This window comes from Macaca fascicularis, chromosome 4, assembly GCF_037993035.2.
Source record: "Macaca fascicularis isolate 582-1 chromosome 4, T2T-MFA8v1.1".
Lineage (NCBI taxonomy): Eukaryota > Metazoa > Chordata > Mammalia > Primates > Cercopithecidae > Macaca > Macaca fascicularis.
In genome coordinates, this window is record NC_088378.1 from 150598557 (window position 1) to 150615987 (window position 17431).

The 17431-nt window shown below is 37.3% G+C and overlaps 1 protein-coding gene across 2 annotated transcripts in view; it reads right to left on the reverse strand.

The window, feature by feature from the left end:
• HDGFL1 (HDGF like 1) overlaps positions 1–17431 on the reverse strand; it is a 314838-nt gene that overhangs the window by 218447 nt on the left and 78960 nt on the right. Inside the window, exons 1-2 of one of the 2 annotated variants that reach the window (XM_045390557.3) lie at positions 8482–8766; positions 5319–5409 (exon numbers count right to left, since the gene is read on the reverse strand). The gene's annotated coding sequence lies outside the window, so the exon portion shown is untranslated. Of the gene's footprint in view, positions 1–3246; positions 5410–8481; positions 16937–17431 lie in introns of those variants that run through there. The other variant, XR_012434171.1, reaches the window with a different exon arrangement.

Genomic DNA, 17431 nt, shown 5'->3' on the forward strand with positions numbered 1-17431 from the left:
CCCCCATATACACCTGCATCAAACCATCAGAAGCAGAAGGAATACATATGAGACCCTGTGGGACAGTTCAATGGCCTTTAAATATGCTGTTTCCCCTGAGAGACCCTCTTGCTGCTTTTTACCTGGTTAATTCCTACTCACCTTTCAGATCTCAGTAAAAATCACTTCCCAAGGAAGCCTTCCCTGATTCTGACAAGAGTTCAGGTCCCCATCTCATGTGCATGGATGACACCCCACATTTCTCCCTCTCAACATTTGTCACAATTGTTGTGCAACATTTAACTGTAAAAAATTTGTGTCACTTCTCTTCATTCTACTGAAATTTCAGTTTCAAGATTATAATGTCCATGTGCATGCATACTCTGTACTGCTATATGTTCTTTGCATGCAGAAGGACCTAATTGGATATTTATTCAGTGAGACTGTTTTATTAATGAAGAGAAAAAAATCTCAGTGAAATTTTGGATGCTATGTCATGCATGGATTTACAGTTGACTAAAACCATTGGGTTTCTTTGTAACCTAAACTCTCTTGCCTAATTATGTGGACCTAAGTACAGAACTATAAATGTATTTATTGCTTTTAAACATCATCTTATTAGATTGAGCCCACTCATTGGACTTAAATTATCTCCCACTTTTATATCATCTTATAAGGTGATAATCAAGTCATTGACAGAAGGGCTGATTGGGCCAAAACTAGAAACAGGGCTCTGAAACGTGCCACTTGAAACTACTTTTAATTGTAGGATTACAATCCTTTACCATGGAAGTTTAACTTCTTAGTTATATTGTGCTGATCATGGCTGCTATTTTAAGAAGTGTAAAAACCAAATACCCTTACAATGCATATCAAAACCTAATTTATCTTGTAAGGTCCAAAAATTGTCACTTACTTAATGAAGTTTCACCTAATTTCTTTAGACAGAAATACTATCTGCCTTCTTCTCTATGCTTCCCAATTTTTTTCTTTCCATTTTTGTTATGAAATGGTAAGTACTGATTGTATTCTATCTTACATTATAGTTTATTGTTGGGGATCTCGCTTTAGATTCCCATTACTTGAATTCAATTATTTCAGGGCAACAAGGGCTCCACTTTTTGCTTTGAAGTTACTATTTTTTTAGTATCTTCACCATGCCAGGACCTGTGCCAGGCATTTTACATCCACCATCTCATTTAATTCTTATTGGAGGTATATACCATAATCATTAGCATTTCAGCAAAATAATTGTATTACTTTACAAGAGGTGAAGAAACTGAATCTCAAAGAAGTTGTTTGTATTTATACATCTCACCTGGCTTTGGTCCTTGCTCATAGCATATATTAAAAGAGTGACTGTCAAATTGAAACACAGAATTGATGCTGATGGCCATTTATATGGAATTTTACTCTCCCAAGGATCATGCACCCAAAATGATGTTAATACCTTGGATTAGATGACTAGACTAAATCTGAACAGCTATTCCAGAAATGAAAGCTCCCTAATGCACTATTAATTTTCTCTGTCAAAGAGAGTATGCATTCTATATTGCTACAGGCAAATAGGGACATAACAGATGTGTTATTTGGAAAAACACTGTTGCAGGAAACAAAAGTATGCAAATTACGCCTCTTCTGCACACTTCAAGACACATTTTTAAAGACGTAAACTTTCTCAAGGTCATGTGCTGACATTCTGAAATAATTTCTTTCCCTAGAGTAGGGTGACCACAACTCAGGCTTTTAAATAGAAGACCAAAGAAGCTAAAATAATGTTTCAGAGCAGTAGTTGCGATTCCTACCCGACTGTTTTTTTCTAAAACTGATCTAGACAAATACACTGTGAGAAAGAACAGATAATGAGAAGTATAAGTGACTCAAATGGGGAAACCGCACAACAAATAACATTTCTGCCTGAGAAAGCTACCAGATACTCTGCTGGGGACCACGTTTTAAATAGAGACCTACACAAGTCAAGCATTTCTAATCCAGTTTCCTTTCAGAGGTGAGGAAGTTTAGGCCTAGAGAAGTGGAAATAACTGTCCGAAGTCAAAGAGCAGTTAAATTAGAATGCAGCCTAGAACTCAGCCTCTGGCCTCACAGTTGCTCCAGCTGCTCCATCTCTGAGTCCCTGTCTCCTGTCTACTTCTTACAAGCTGATACCCACAATTCATGACTTACATACACAACTCCCTAGACATGGCAACCAAGATTTCTGGTGGCAACGTATGCCCTGTTGGCCTGTGCTATTTATCGCTTGCATGACAATCTCATGTCACTTACCAAGATAAAGCCTCCTTCAGGTAGTGGTCCCATTTTACCACCTGTGCTTCCTAAGCCTTGACTAGAAAGAATCTTTTAACGGATGCATCAAAACATAAGGAACTTTGGAATCAGATATCCTGACTGTCAATCCTGCTTCTGTTTGTGCTGTCTTCATAACTGTCACAATTACTTATGATTCCTGAGCCTCACTTTCTCCATCTTTAAAACAGAAGACATAATGACTACTAGGCATTGTTGTGATGGAGACTGAATGAGATAATGTATCAGTAGTGTTTATCCCATGGAAGATGATCAGCAATTCACAGAGGTTTGCCATTGCTGTCCTTAGGTTTAGGCTAGAAGATTCCACTAGATTTTCTGAGTTGTCATTGTTCTGTGGATACTATTAGCAGAATACGTCCTTCCCAGACGACTGGGAAACAATCTGTTGGGAATACACTGGGACCAATATATTCCTGGCAAATTATCTTTGCACAAGCAAAATGATAGAAATAGAAGACTTTGAGGAAAATGGAAAAGCATTCTATACATTGTCCCCACACAGGGATTCTGTCTTTATTGTTTCCTTTATGCCAGTAGGCTAGGTCAAGTTCATATTCAGTGATGACCTTGAGATAACGCTCAAGTGCCTCCACCCCTGTTTTGGAGTCCTCCAGAGAAACAGGACCAATAGAGTGTACAGAAAGGGACAGAGCAGGGAGAGAGATTTAGTTTCAGAAACTGGCTCACGTGATTATAGGGTCTGGCAAGTCTGAAATTTGTAGAACAGGCCATCTGACTGGAAATTCAGGAAAAAGTTGATGTTTTAGTCTTTAGTCAAAATCTGAAAGCTAGAAATACAGGCAGGTTTATATGTCATACTCTTGAGGCCGAGTTGCATTTATCTTAGGAAACCTTAGTCTTTGCTCTTAAGGCCTTCAATTAACTGAATGAGATCCACCCACATCACTTAAAGTCTTCTGATTTATTTATTAATTATTTTTCTTTTATTTTGAGATAGGGTCTCACTTTGTGACCCAGACTAGAGAGCAGTAGCGCAATCATGGCTCACTGTAGCCTTGACCTCCTGGGCTCAGGTGATTTTCCCACCTCAGCCTCCTGGGGAGTTGGGACTACACATGTGCACCACAACAGGTGAATATTACGTTTTTGTTTTTTGTTTTTTTTTCAGAGATTGGGTTTTGCCATGTTGCCCAGGCTGGTATTAAACTCCTGGGCTCAAGTAAATTCACCTTCCTTGGCCTCACAAAGTGCTGAAATAACAGGCATGAGCCACCATGCCCAGCCTAAAGTCTACTGATTTAAAAGTTAAGCAAATCTTAAGAAAAATACTTTCACCACAGCATGTAGACTGGTGTTTGACAACTACACACCATTGACTAGCCCAGTGGACGCATAAGTTAACCATCACAATTCCCAACTTATAGTGTCTAGTAAATGCAAGCAGGTGGAGTAAAGTGAGTGTCTAAAGACATAAAAAGCATGTCCAAGAATGTAGAAAGGAACTTTGAAGCTAAGTTGAATACATTACCATCCACACATCACTCAATTTGGAATGGGATATCCATGCTTCCTGCACCACCTTCACTAGTATGGAAGGGATAGAGAAAGTGACAAACTTTTTCCCACTTAATCATGTCAGTGTGGACACTGACTTGTCAAGGGTAACTCAGTTCCTCATCCTTGTTGAGTGCCCTGTGGTGCTGATTGGAAACCAAGGTACTCTGCCAGCTGCATGAGGAACACTCACCACTGAGCATTTCCAGGTTCTTCCTTGACTGTCAGTCAGGAGAAGCAATTCTCCTCCATGTGTGCTATTATTTGGAAAGATAGAGTTAATTGTTGAGTTCCTGGACAAATTATCACAAAATCCAAGTTGGCCAACAGAAAAACATCAACCCCTATGGATGCAAGGAAAAAGATGTTTTGTTGATGCAAGGTTTAGAGAGAATAGTCCACAAAACTGCACTTACTTCTGACAATCAAATGCAAATTCAGGGGCTTCCACAATGACTCTTGGATTTGATAATTAGTTAGAAGGATTCACGGAACTCACTGAAGGCTGTTATGCTCATGGTTGCAGTTTATTACAGCTAAAGAATACAGATTAAAATCAGCCAAGGGAAAAGGCATATAGGACATAGTCCTGGAAATTACAAAATATGGAGCTTCTAGTTGTCCTCTCCCCATGGAATTATGAATTGTGTTACTTTCCCAGAATCAATGTGTAACAATATGCACAGAGCATTTCCAAACAAAGGAGTTCATCCAAGCCTTGGTGTCTAGAGATTTTATTGGGACTCTCTTACACAGGCATGACTGACTGCCCACATGGCTGATTTCAGTCTCCAGCCCTTCCAGAGGCCCAGCAGATATTGCATAACCAAAACTCCTACCCTAAATCACATTGTTATTATCCAGTTGGCCCAAAGCCTGCATGTGACAGAGATACATCTATCAGATAGGATATCCCAATGATTTAGAGAGATTACCTCCCATGAGACAAGGGCAAAAGCCAGACTTTCTTTGGGCAAGGTTAAATATTCTTTACCATTAAGCTGGACAGTTGGTTTTGCCTGAGGATGTTCTCCTGTTGTAACTTTATGATAAGGAAATCTATAGCATGGTTATGTATGAGATGAGCATTTGTCAAGCATTTGCTTTGTTCTGGTTCTTCTCTGAAATGCGTTTCCAGCATTGTCTCTATTAATCCTCATTGCAGCCCTATGAGGTAGGCATTACTTTTAATGGCATTTTATGTATGAGGAACTGAGGCTTGCCTTGCCTATAGTTACAGAGCTAGTGAGTAACGAAGATGGATTATAAACAAGGGCTATGAGTCCAGAGTCCATGTTCATAGGCACACTGTCTCTCTTCCATTTGGAATAGATGTCCACATACAAGTGCATAGCCAAAGAAGGCAAGATTGTTGAGTGAAAATTGTCTAGTCCTGCTGTCCTGTTTCATGGTACACGTAGCCTCAGAATGTTGCAACATACAACTCTTCTCACTTAAAAATAAATATAAGGCAGAACAACATGAAGACTTACCATGAGCTCATGGTGTCTTGATCAAAGAAGGCTTAGTGACAACAATATTTCAAATGATCTCTTTGTCTGGCATCCTCGAAGTCTGTATACCCTGGAACACCAAACAATAATGAGGTTCTGAATTCGTGAAAGGCATGCCTTTCTTTATAAACAGGATAAGGGCGATTCTGAAACGGGAGGTAAGAAAGAAGACCTGCTTGGGTCTTCAAACACAAACGCCTTCTCAGAAAGAAAAAGTTAGAACAGAAAACACAGAGAATGTTCAGAGTCTGAAAATTGTCCCCTTAAAGCTCTCCATGTGAACATGTTCACCGGGATTCTTCATGTACCCCAGGATACTTAGTTTGGTAACAACTAGTCTGAATGATCCAATTTCTTAAACCAACTTCTTAAATTTTAGAAAAGCTGCCATGAACCAATGTCCGATAATCATTAATAAATAAACTGGGATAGGGGTGGAAGACATGGAGAATTTAATCTGAAGTCCAAGTGAAGGAGAGAGAGAGAGAGAGAGAGGAATTTTAATGTTTATAATGAATGATGACTGGTAAGATGTGAACCTAGTGGTGCTGTGAGAAACAGGCCCCCCACCAACCTTGGGCAGGGGAAGTGATGCGGTCTAACCTCAGGTAGCACCATGGAGGAGTGGCTTAGCTCACAACCCTTCTGAGGATGGCAGGTCAACATCCCGACTGCCGCTAGGGGTATCCAAAACATGATGCTGGTAATCGTAAAAGAAAATGACAAGGCTACAAAACAGATTTCAGTCAGTAAGCAGCTTGAGCTGGTCCTAATCACCAAAAGGTGTACTTTGTTTGTTTGTTTGTTTGTTTGTTGAGATGGAGTCTCACACTGTCACCCAGGCTAGAGTGTAGTGGCACGATCTCAGCTCACTGCAACCTTCACCTCCCTAGTTCAAGTGATTCTCCTGCCTCAGCCTCCCGAGTAGCTGGGATCACAGGTATGCACCACCATGCCCGGCTAGTTCTTGTATTGCTGATAGAGACAGGGTTTTGCCATGTTGGCCAGTCTGGTCTCAAACCTCTGACTTGAAGTGATCTACCCACCTGGGCTTCCCAAAGTGCTGGGATTACAGATGTGAGCCACCATGTCCAGTCGCAAAAGGTGTTCTTAATGGGAAAATGTTTGTGAGTTCCCTTTCTTCTGCCTAGGTCTGAGAAAGAAATTCTCGAAAGAAGTAACAAGAGAGCTCAAGCTCCTTTCAGAAAGCCAATTGGTGAGCATGAGCCATGGAATTTGGATCTGGAGTCGCTTTTATGACCATATTGTCCTCCCCCTCCTCAGATGGGTGACCGTGGAAACATCAGTTACAATTGTGATTTTATGGAAATATTAAAAATGGGTGTTTTCCCATTTTACTACCTTTAAATTTTGTAAATGGGTAATTTGAAAATTTCACATGTAAAACTACCTCACACAGATTATTTTACCATACTTTGAAAACAAAAAATAATTTTAAAAACTTAACCAAAACACTGTCAGTGCCTCATCATCCCTGCAACTCTAAAATTACCCCAATATATTATTCTGAGTGGAGCTAAAAAAGGCATTAAAGTCACATCATTGTAATGAGTTGAAAAGCGAAAACTTTAACCAGTTACATCATCCCTATAAAAACAAACAAAAATATTGTGGGTTGGAGATGCATTTCCTTTTTTTGGTGTTCGTTTATCCTACCGGACAGAAGTCACTTGACATTTGGTTTTGCATAGCTGTTGTCTGTGCCACTTAATATAGTGCAGTGCCTCAAATTTGGGGGTTTGTATGGTCCAGAAGAAGCAGGTACACTCTCCCCTGGCACTGACGTATGAGATATTAATAACGTTTTAAACTTTTAGTTTAGAAGAGAAAATGTTCTCTCCATTTCCAGAATGGGAAGCTCTCATATCACAGGGAACAGCAGTACCAGCAGGTACAGCTCAGATAAGGTGGAAAATAAAACCAAAAAGAGAGTGGATTCCCAGCATTTTCTTCAAAGGGAGGAGTATGTGTTCAGCTTCCTTTTTATTGGCACTTACAATTACCACTGGACCAAAGCATGTCTATATGTTAACAGACGGAGGGGTAAGTCTGGGTAAGGTGAGAGCCTAGGCTTTGAGGTAATGGATAAAGGCATTTGGGGAAGAGGAGGATGAGAGACTGTTTCAGTTTTTAGATGAAATGAAAAAAGAATCTGCCTTTGTTTCCAACTCCCTGGCCTTCTTTTGCCATGACCTGGCATAAACAGAAGATTGAAAAAATAAATAAATAAATAAAGGCAAGATGGTTTTGTTTCTGCAAATGCCTTGAACAAAGCACATGTTTCTGTTTAATACTGGATAAGCTCCAACTGATGTCTACATCCTTGTCAAAATGTTTACTTTACTGTGAGATATATATATTTTTTAAGTGGGGTATTATGAAGCCATGCTACAGCTCTGGACTTTAAAGTGACTGCCAGTCTCCTTTGAAAAGCCATTGTTTTACCCTCTTCCCTAATCCCTTGCAAATTAAATCTTTATTTTAAAAACATTATTTTATGTCTGAAAGTGATCAATCTCGGTACAAAACCAGTAGAAAACTTGATGAATAATTGATGGAAATTCACCAAGGCAACTACTAAGATGACAAACACTGAAAAACGATTTTTTTTTCCCCATTGGGATATTTTGCACAATATCCTGATATCACGTGAATAGCAAAAACAAAAAATAACCTGGTGTACTTTAAATTCTGAACTACTGATTCAGTAGTTCACAAAACCACTATAGAAGGAAGCTTAAAAATAGAAAATGTTACTTTATATCTCCTTGGTTATTTTATTAAACTCTGTAGACCTGAATAAGGTAAAATACATATGCCATGAATTATAAATATGTCAACATAATAAATGAACCTGAACAGTTTTATCTTACATCTTTACTAGAAAATTTAACCACATAAAAGCCACGTACTATGATGCAAGAGACTACAGGACAAATATAGAAGTAGAAAAATGTGTCTGGAGATAACAGCTATTTTAACTAAAAGATAAAAGAATTTTGTAAAAATAAACTAAAATTAAAGCCTTTGATACTCACTATAAAAAGGATTTGATTTCTCCCTTTTCCATTTTTATAATCCTTTAGATTATTTTTGTCCACCTTCTGGGTAAAATACTCACCCATTTTCCAATGGAGTTCTGGGTCCTGTTTCTTCCGCTAGCATTTTCTGACTTCAGGTTCGTCAGCTCTTGTTTGCTGCTCAACAAGTCACCTGAAATGTAGTGGCTTAGAACAGCAATTGTGATTCTGCGGGCGTATGGCGGGTTCTAGCCACTTTGCTGGCTTCCTCGGGTGGATGGTCTCACACGATCTCATCCAAATTCTGAGGCCTCGGCTGGGCTTCCGCAAGGCCAGCACAGGCTCGTTCACTTGTGGCGGAATGATTCGCAGCAGAAAGAAAAGGCATGCGCAATGCACAAGCACTTGTCAAGCCTCCGTTTGCACCTCATTTGCTATTATCCCATTGGCCAGAAACAATCATACGACTAAGCTCAACGGTGGTGCGGATGCAGGGAAAGACTGACTACTTAAAGGGAATAGACATAGACAGTGGGAAGTGAAAACAATGTTAGGGGTATTATCCTAATGATCCACCGCTGGAGGCTAATCAATTAACCCAAGACTGAATTTCTTTTTCTTTTTTTTTTTTTTTTTTTGAGATGGAGTTTCGTTCTTGTTGCGCAGGCTGGAGTGCAATGGTGTGATCTCGGTTTACTACAATCTCTGTCCCCCTGGTTCAAGAGATTCCCCTGCCTCAACCTCCGGGGGAACTGGGATTACAGGCACCCGCCACCATGCCCGGCTAATTTTTGTACTTTTAGTAGAGATGGGGTTTCACCATGTTGGCCAGGCAGCCGATCTCGACCTCCAGACCTCAGGTGATCCACCCACCTCACCCTCCCAAAGTGCTGGGATTACAGGCGTGAGCTACCGTGCCCAGTCAAGACTCAATTTCTTAATCTCTAAATATGAAACAATAATTTATTTGTATTGCTAAAAAATGTGTTTGGAGAATTAAGAATATAAATGGAAACTTTTGAAAAATGTAGAGAACTCTATAATTTTACAAAGTTATTAGTTGGACAGAAAAATCTAACCACGTTATTCTATATGGCTTTTTTTTTCCTCTAGGCATGGTTTTAAGTTTTTACGTAATATCTACCAACCAACTGGAAACAAACTGACCTCAACAATTTAACATTTTTTATGTATTGTAAAGGCCAAATCATACTTTTTTTACCTGAATTTTTAATGTTTCAGCCAGTCGTTTGAGTCATATTCATCAATTTAGCAGTAAAACCTGATATTGTCTAATTGAACCTTTATAGAACCAAGACTTTGTCTACACAATGTTACAGTATCTGGGCAATTTAACAAAGCTGTTTTTTCTGAGGCAGCTGGATGTTTCATCTAACACTGAAGATTTTGAATCTCTACTGACCAGCTGAACGGTGTTTTATTTTATTTTTATGAGATGGTGCAACTGCCTGCCTTATAATAGCCTTGCTAATTCTAGAATATGCCCTGAGATTAAGATGTCTTTTGCTGAGAAAAGTGACTTTTTCCTGCCACACCCAATGTATCTCCTTCACATTAAATTTTCTCTTGCAAAATAAATGAGTTCTACTTACAAGAAACCGAGGAGAATAAAGATTTAAAACAACATGTTGAGTTACAGTTGCCATGGGAACGTTTTTTCTTTCTTTCTATTTTAATCTTTGGGGCATGTGAAATGAGAGCTTACTGGTGTAGTATAGTGGTATTCTATTATCACAGTTACCTGAAATTAACAAAGAGGAGCCTGAACAATCAATGTTTGATTAGTTGCAACAAGAGTTTGGAACTCACAATCATCTTCATAATTTGGTTCCAAAGTTCAAGGGAGCAATAAGGATTTTAGCTTGGTTTTCATATTTTGGGTTAAAAAAACACTTTTAAAAATTGTACTTATCAAAATGCAACCAAATTTTAATTCTTTATTATCCACTGTCCTCAGGAAATAGAAGTTTTACAGCAAAATTTGTACCCCTGGTCTTTAATATTCTGCACATCTGTAAAACATACATGTATATTAGAGGTATACATCTCTGGAAACTATTCATTAAGGGGCAAAGAGTTATCACCTTATCAACAACAATTTATCCAGTGCATAGAACTCATTTATCCCTCAATTTTCTAATCCTTCTTACTCTCCTTTCTTTTTTTTCTCCATTTCCTTCTTTATATACTTCTACTTTTTAATCTCTTCTTTCCATTTGATTTCTCAATTGTAACATTGGCAGTCACAGGATTTCTTAGCAAATTTGGTAGAATTATTGCAAATTTGATTATGTTCTATGATGAATACTTTCAGATAGAAATTAGAATTACTAAAGGAAACATCGAAAATGGTGGAAAAAAATAAAATAAAAAATCTTGCATTTATCTTAAGGTAATATAGCTCTTTAATTACAACTTTCTATCTTGGTTGAAAGTTTTAGCTATGTATTTGCTAGGCCTCACTCATGGACATGATGCTTAATATTTAAGAAATATAAGCACTCTTATGTTAGGTATTTGTAAAATAACTTTAGTACATATGAATTATAATGAAGGGTAGTTACAGCACAAGGATTAACATCATCACAATTCTTTAATTTGTTGATGTTAACAGCATTTAATAGACTGTGTTTAAATTGAATCACTAAAAATTTAAAGTTCTGGCAACAATCAAATTTGAAGGGGAAAAAAAGATTTACTTATGTCCAACATAACTTTTGGCTTAAGTATAGTTCTTGGCATTCTAATTCTTTGAAAATGAACAATACTATCATTAATCAATAATTCATTCACAGCTATGGCATAAACTGAGGAGTATAATTTTTCTGATTTAATTTTTTGATCCCACACAGTAAAATTAGATTACACCAATTGTGTAGTCAAAGGCAATGGTCATTACATTTTTTAAAAACCTAATACAGTCTGCCCCTAATCCAAATGCTCAGCTCCATCTTCCATAACCAACTACTTCTAAGCAACCCATTTATGAGCCACAAGGAACTTGGGCTCCATTCTCAGACCTGCCATGGTGCCCCTGCTCTGGGCATGGCTGTAGAAAACCCTGCTCTGGTCATCTTCCCTGAGATCAAGAAGACATTCCCCCACAGAGCTCAGGTCTTCACCCTTCTAGACCCAGAACTCTGAAACCCTGAAGCCCTAGAATTCCCTTCCTCAAGTATCCTAAGCCCTCTTCAAGGCCAAAGTGAAGCTTATCCCTGGAGCAGACGGACACTGAGGTGTTCATCCCCAGGCTCGTTGTGTCCACTCTGTGTCCACAGAGACAAAGCTGTGAGAAAGAGGAAGGGGCTGGACACACGCAGGGCCTCCATGAAGTGCTTTTTCTCAGCCTCCACATAGATTATGGAATGAATCTGTGTATCACTTTCCCAAACCCACAGTGCTCTTCCGAGTTTAAATGTCTTTGCACCTGCTTTTCTCCTGAAATTCCATTCCCCCTCACTCCTGGTGATGTCCTCCAGATCCAATTCCACTTCGTTTTCAAAAATCCCCATGAGTTCTCTAGACAGATTAGCTGTTCTCTCCTTTGATTTACTAGCATGTTTTACCATCATTTACTATAGAACTTAACATACCTGACTATAATTATTTATTTACACATCTGCCTCCTCATGAGAAATTTGAGGGCAGCAAGACTTAACTTCAACTAGTGACCCTTCATTAATGTTTAATAAATGTGTATTGAATTAAATGCACTAAATGCATCATTTATTTATAAATTGGTTATCAAGCTCATTTGTCATGCTAAAATTCTTTAGGTTAGGTCTTAGGTTAATATCATGTTTTTATTAACATAAAGGAATAGAATCATAAATTCAAAATCAGTTTAAAATATTTTCCAAATGTGACTAATTCCAAACATTCCATCTATAAGACAGATATTTGACATATAATGTAATCCTTGATAAAAACTGATGGTTTTATGTCATATGGCTTTAAATGGAGAGGGATGTCCACAACTAAAAACATGACCAAGAAAATGTGTCATATTTATACATTAGATGCATCCATTAAATCAGACATTACTAAGTACATAAAGCCAAAACTCTAGCCAGTCTTATCCTAGAGTAATTCAAATCAATACATTTCTTGTAGCTTGCTCCTTTACAATGCAGAGAAATGGGAAAGAAAATCAAAGGAATTTTATGATCCTTGTTATTTAAAACACCTAACTGTATACCTAAATTATGCAGCATAACAGAAAAAAGTTTAAAAAAATAATGCAATGTAAATGTAAAAAAAAAAAAAAAAAAAGCCTCCATTTGTTGCTCAAAATTTTAACAAATACACAATAGCTTGAATTTTGTAATTTTTAATAGGTGCTAAGCACTCTTCTGGGCAGTTTACATGTGGTAAATTGTTTAATCCCCACAGAATATTGTAGGTGGAAACCGAGAATCAGAATAGTTAAGAACCTTGACCAAGGTCACACAGTTAGCCTGGGAGTAGAACTATGGCAGTCTGGGAGGTAGAAATATCAAAAGCTGGAAGTCACTGAAATATATATGATAACTGGGGTCATGGGGGGAAATTATGGGTGGAGAGCACCTGGTCAGTTAGAAGAGAAAAGAATGAATCCCAGGGAGATCAGCAGCATTGAAGGGACTAGACAAACAGAGGTGCCCATGCAGGGAATGGAGCAGGTAACACCAAAGAAGTTGAAGAAGAAACAAGAGAAGAACTGATGTTCCAGAAACCAAAAGAGGGAAGGATTTCATTAGGGCAGCTCAATAGTGTCTATCAGACCTTATAAACACACCATACAAGTTGGCACAGAGAGGTTCCTATTTGTATTTAGAAAGTCTTTGTCAGACAGTTTAGATGCAAATGAAAACCTGATTTGGTGAGCTGGTGAATGAATGGAAGGTGATTATGTAGGAGTCAGAGAAAGATGAGTCTTTTAGAGGGTGTTGAAAAGAAAGAGACACAAGGGGGAAGCTTGGGAGATAGGCAAGGTTCCAATGTTGTTCCAACTTCTTAAAAAAGGAAAATGGTCAGATAAAACAATTTTAAATAAGGCAGTTTTGTCAAGCCACTGGCTTCCTACATTTTCATACAGCAGAACCTAGGTTGCTGGAGATCCTTGTTACTCAATGTTTGGTCAGCAGCATCAGCATCTCCTGTGAGCCAGTAAAAAAAATATAGAAACTCAAACCCCACTCCACCCAGAATCTGTGTTTTAACAGAAATTCTTGGTGACTCAAATGCATTTTAAAGTTTAAAAAGTACTGATCTAAATTCCACTAGAGATAACCCAAAGGAAAAACTTATCTACTAAAATGTAGTTTAAAGTTGTTTTAATTTGCTTTGTAGACACACCAAAGACATATCTAGTTTATTTGTAAATATCAGCATTGCTGTTTCCCAAAGCCAGTAATTAACTAGTTTCAAATTATGCTTTCTATTTCAAGTAGTGAACATTTTACTCTTGAATTAGAATGCTATCACATCAACAGATTCTATAGGTTTACCTGGGTGTGGCACCCCCTACAGACTGCAGTGATCTATGACCTTCTACAATTTAATGCAATATTCAATTTCCAAAGGTAAGTGTTTTATGAACTTCACTCAATGCTGGTGCTTACTTTCCTCAAACCAGTGCCTGGATATGACATAGACACATTGCAAGAGAGTAAATAAAAGGATTCAGGGGCTTCATTTTATACGGTATGTAGTACTAGCAATGATAGCAGAGAATGGGAAATAATCTAAGGGCCAGAGAAAGATTCCAACAAGAGAAGACACACACACACACACACACACACACACACACACACACACACACACACAGAGGCAGTCTTTGTTTGCATGATTCCAATATATACAAATTGAATTTACCATGATTTATTTTAACAACACCAGTCTCCAACAGTGTGATTCAAATTTCAATGACTACAATGTATTAATTAGGAGTAATAATTGAAGGTCAAACATCACAGTTAGTTCTTCAGTCGACAAATCGGTACGTTAAGAATTCATGGGCATCTCTCAAAGTCTGTTGGTGATTGGTTGTTGTCCTTATGTTACTCACTGCATGCACAGACAGAAAAGCATGTAATTATGTCTCCCTCTTGTCTTTCATTGATAATCCCACATGATATTTTACAAAATAGACAATCAAAAGAGAGAATTGGCTGACAAAGATGAAATTACAGCAAATAAAGGAAAGTGTTGACACTGGACATGAAATTAGAACATTTCATAAATAGCTGACCATGGGATTGTGGATCCTTCCACCATTCTAGAGACTCTAGACATGTATCCATAAACACTTAGTGAAAGAGAACTTACCAACATAAATGAGGAAAGTGATTGTGATAAAAAGAAAGATGTCCCAGAGGAAGAGATGTCAGAAAAAAATTCACATTTAAAAAACTCTTGGGGATAATTCGTGACATTGCATGCATAACGAATAAAATGTTGTAAGCTGACCTAAACTTAAAAATGAGTATGGCAATTCACCAAGGCATAGAAAAGATATTAGCTCCATATCATAAGTTATATAGAAAGAAGGCAACCATGGTTCCAATTACCCTTGATAAGCTTTTACAAATAAATAAAAGACTTTAATTCTCCATATTTCTGTTTTAAATCATAATATACTAAATAGATACTTTTACAGATTTTTAATTTTCCTACACATTTAAGACTGAAAGATTTTTTTAATGTTTTGACAAAAATTTTAAAGGTCATGAAAGAATACTAAATTTTCCCATTGATAATTCACATTGCTTTGTGCAATTTTAGTTTGAAAGGTCATTTTTACAATCCCACACTTCTGCAAAGCAATGATTGCTGGTAGATAAACACATAGATAATAGGTCGGTAGGTAGATAGATGGAGAGAGAGATGATTGATAGATAGATAGATAGATAGATAGATAGATAGATAGATAGATAGGGCATATACTCAAAAAAATAGAAATTATTCTATTATAAAGACACATGCACATGTATGTTCCTGGCAGCACTATTCACAATAGCAAAGACATGGAATCAACCTAAATGTCCATCAGTGATAGACTGGATAGAAGAAAATGTGATACATAAATGCTATGGAATACCATGCAGCCATAAAAAAGAAAAAGATCATATCCTTTGCAAGGACATTGATGGAGCTGGAGGCCACTACCCTTAGCAGACTAACACAGGAACAAGAAACCAAATATCACATGTTATTACTCATAAGCGGAGGCTAAATGATGAGAATACATGGACACATCGAGGAGAACAACATACAATGGGGCCTATCAGAGGGTGGCAAGTGGGAGGAAGGAGAGGATCAGGAAAAATAACAAATGAGTACTAGGCTTAATATCTGGGTGATTAAATAACCTGTACAACAAACTCTAATGACACAAGTCTACCTATGTAACAATCCTACACATACACCCTTGAATTTAAAATAAAACGTAAAAATAAAAGATAGGAGAGAGGGATGGAGGGAAGAAAATGGTTAAAACTGAGTCTAGATACAGTGGTAACTTTGCACCACTCTCTTTTTGTGTGTGTGCTCCCAAGTACCAAAGTCAGTAAGGGACCTCATAATTCACTGAGGATGTATGTATTTACACTGGATATCCAATTACCATAATTACAATCATAAAACATGCACACTTTGGGTATGGGTCATCTGGAAATTTATCTTTAACTTGAGTGTTGATTTACAAGAGACAATTTCATGAGAGTTCTGCCAACAACTCCATATATATAACAATAAGTGATGCTCCTTTGCAAGTGTCCTTTACTCCATATAAAACATGAAATCATAATTTTATATAAACTCTATTCTTCTCTATTATATAATATTTAAATGTACAAAGGAAAAATTCTAGAAACAAAGAGTATCACCATTGCTTCTATAAAATAAAAAACTACATAAATATATATGTAAGTTTTTATATATAAGATTATACATATAAATATATATAGTCAATTTCATTTAAATTTCCCATGAATCTATAACTTTTTATAAGAATGGGTAAAAATGAGGCTGTCTTACTGAGTTGTTCTTAGTTTGTAAAACAAAGTTTCCATGACTAAGAATATGAAAATAATATTCATTGGTTCTTAGAGATTATCAAATTACAATGTGAAAGCCAATTCATTTAAAAAGGTAAAAAACAGTTGAATATATGCTGAAGATGAAAGAATGTAATTAGTTTAACAATTTACAAAATGATCCCTTGACCATTAGTTATTTTTCCATTGAAATTTCACATTTATTTTACACAGTTTCTCAACCACTGAGAAACCATCTGTGGTGGTTTCTCAAAGGCTTCTATCATAAGATAGAGTTGCTACTGGAAAGCTTCAGTAGCAAGCGTATGGGCTGTAAAACTTGTTCTCATTAATAGATTACAAGGAAATAATTTTTACCACTTTCAGGCCAAGATAGTTAAGAAGCCAGTGGCCTTTTTCTCCCCCTTCCAGCAGCTGGTAGCAGAACTCCAGGGAGTTAGGACATAGCAGAATCACAGGATGGAAGGAGCCTGGACCTTCACCACAAGGAGAAAAGCTACCTGAGAACAGGAAACATCTACATTAGAAGGTTAATGAATGAGCAATGCTCATCAGAACAGAGATGCTGGCTTTTGCTTGTCACTGTGCCTAGTAGTACCCTATGTAAGAATGCTATTTTCTAGGCAACATGATCACATAATTTCAAATCCAATCGTGCCCAATAGAACTTTCTGCAGTGATGGAAACATTTCTGACAATCCAATATGGCAGCCATGAATCCCACAGGACTATGGAAGGAATTAAATTTTTATTTATTTAATTTTAATTAATTTATACTTAAATTTAAATAACTGCATGTGACTACCATAATGGGAAGCTCAGTTCTCAACTTTGGTAATAACTTTCTAACTTTCAACAGTATACAGAAAATCCAAGGCATTTTTCAGTGTAACTTCCTACTTTCCTATAGTCTGTGATGCTAAGTCTTGAAAAGTCTGACAGAAGTAGGGGTGAATTTTGGTGAATTAAATTTGTTTTTCCAAAATTAAAG